This window comes from Phascolarctos cinereus, unplaced genomic scaffold (genome assembly GCF_003287225.1).
Source record: "Phascolarctos cinereus isolate Bilbo 61053 unplaced genomic scaffold, phaCin_HiC Scaffold_7;HRSCAF=346, whole genome shotgun sequence".
NCBI classification, from domain to species: domain Eukaryota; kingdom Metazoa; phylum Chordata; class Mammalia; order Diprotodontia; family Phascolarctidae; genus Phascolarctos; species Phascolarctos cinereus.
Window position 1 is genome coordinate 199838653 of NW_027556180.1, and position 2457 is coordinate 199841109.

The window sequence follows — 2457 nt, forward strand, 5'->3', positions numbered from 1 at the left end:
CCTCACTTAAATCCAATTCACAACACAAGTCAAGACATCACCTGTGATGTCATCGGTCCTCCTCATAAATGAAGAATGAACAAAAACAAATTTAAAAGCATTTATTAATTATTTATAATAAGGAATATACTACATTTAATACTTTGAATATTAAGTGGGTCAGTTGTTGATCCTCAGTTTCTAAAGCTGTAATATATATGCAATGCTACCTGTCCTGCCCACCCCACAGGTGTGTGGTATTACAATGACATAAAAAAGGGAGAAAATACTTTAAAATATGGGGTATTTTTGTTCATAATTTTTAATTTTTGACAAACAAGAGGAATGCTTTCTGGCACTAGCAAGCCACTAATTGCCTACAACAGGAAGGGGGTGAGGGAATAAGCATTTATATAGTGCTGGCTACGCACTAGGCACTGTGCTAAGTGCTTTTCAAATATTATCTCATTTGATCCTCACAACTCTACAAGACTGGTGCTGTTATTATCCTTGTTTTACAGTTGAGGAAACTGAGGTAAATAGCAGTTAAGTGACTTACCAAGAGTCATACAGTTAGTAAATGTTTGAGGTTGGGTTTGAACTCAGATCTTCCCGACTCAAGGCCCAGTGATTTACCGATTTTGAAACCTAGCTATCCCTGTGGTATTTCGAGAGTTTCATCATTAATTTACAGGCAAGTTTATGATTCAGTTTATGAGACTGGTTTGAAAACTAACCTCAGGCTTTTCCTGATGGCAGACATGATGGCGGAAGTGGAGCAGAAGAAGAAGTGAACCTTCCAGAAGTTCACCTACCATGGCGTGGACCTGGACCGGCTGCTGGATATGTCCTACGAACAGCTCATGCGGTTGTACAGTGCCCGACAGTGGTAGCCACTCAACAGGGGTCTGTGGTGTAAACAGCATTCCCTCCTGAAACACCTGAGGAAGGCCAACAAGGAGGCACCTACCCATGGAAAAGCCCGAGGTAGTAAAGACACAGCTTTAGGACATGATCATCCTGCCAGAGATGGTAGGAAGTATGGTGGGCATCTATAACGGCAAGACCTTCAATCAGGTAGAAATTAAGCCCGAGATGACTGCACACTACCTGGGCGAATTCTCTGTCACCTACAAGCCTGTGCAACACAGCCAGCAACGTGTTGGAGCCACCTACTCCTCTCGTTTCATCCCTCTCAAGTAGCCTGGATCCTAACAATAAAAATAAGAAGTTTCTTTAAAAAACAAAACAAAACAAAACAAAAACCTAATCTCAATAAGTAAAAGGAATAAATTAGCTTCATTCACCTGTAAGTCATTTTCAGGAAAGAACAGTAATGTGATATCAATTCCTAAAATCAAAGAGGTGGTTTGTTTTTTTCAATCAAAGTACACATTCACTAACTCCAAACATCATTACTGCTGGTGTTATTTAAAACTGGATTAAGGTTCTAGCATTTGGAAGGAAAGAAGAACATACTCTGGGTTGCTTTTAATTCATCATGATTAGAAACAAAAAAAAGGCATGGAATATTCTGAATATTAAATACAGCCGCATCCTAATTACATTAGATTTGAATAACATTTATAAAGTACTCTAAAACTGAATCAACCTAATCATTCATGTTGTAGTACAGTGGTTCTTAATTTCTTTTAAATGTGATTTTTCTGATTATAGATGTACACTATACAATATTCTTTTAATTGGACACAATATTTTAAGGTTATTTAGAGAGATAATTGTGAAAATAGCTAGAGCAGGATGCCTGAAATGAAAAGTTAATGAGTTATCTTTTGTGTATATAAATTGCCATGATGAGTTTCTACTTATCTTTCTGAATTTATTCAAGAATAAATTAAATTTATAATATAAAGTCTTATTAAACTCAAAATTCACATTTGGTTATCCCAAAATGATACTTTGCAAGTGGATAGGTAAGAATTTATTGAATATCATTATGGGTAGAGCACTGTACTAGATTCTGAGGGAGGAAGAAATAAGAAACAAAAGAAAAAGACCTTCCTTCAAGGAACTTAGGATATATAGTAGTTGGGGGTGATAAAACACATGCTTACAACAAACAGTACAAATTGATTATTAAGCAATTGATAGAATGACAAAAGTTTGTGGAATTCAATTCACTAATCCAAATCCAAAAATCTTTATTGAGCTGTGGAAGGCACTAAGGCAGGGTGAACATTTCTCTCATCAAGGAGACTACCATCTATTAGATAATAAATGCACAAAAATAACGATATGAAAAGTAGAGTATGGTAAGTAGCTAAAAGGACTACAGGGTGTTTTAAAGCACTGATAGTTGATTTTCCTATATCACTTCATATTATTTCATCTGATCTTCACAACAAGTTTATAAGGTAAGAACTGTAGTTATTATGCGCATTTTATAGATAAGGAAACTGAAGCTGAGAGGTCAGATGCATTGTTCAATGTCAAGTAGCTAATAAGACCTGAACCCAG

The 2457-nt window shown here is 36.1% G+C and overlaps 1 pseudogene; it reads left to right on the forward strand.

Moving 5' to 3' along the window:
* Window positions 1-743: 743 nt before the first annotated feature.
* LOC110199848 (small ribosomal subunit protein uS19 pseudogene) lies at window positions 744-1182 on the forward strand (annotated as a pseudogene).
* Window positions 1183-2457: the final 1275 nt, after the last annotated feature.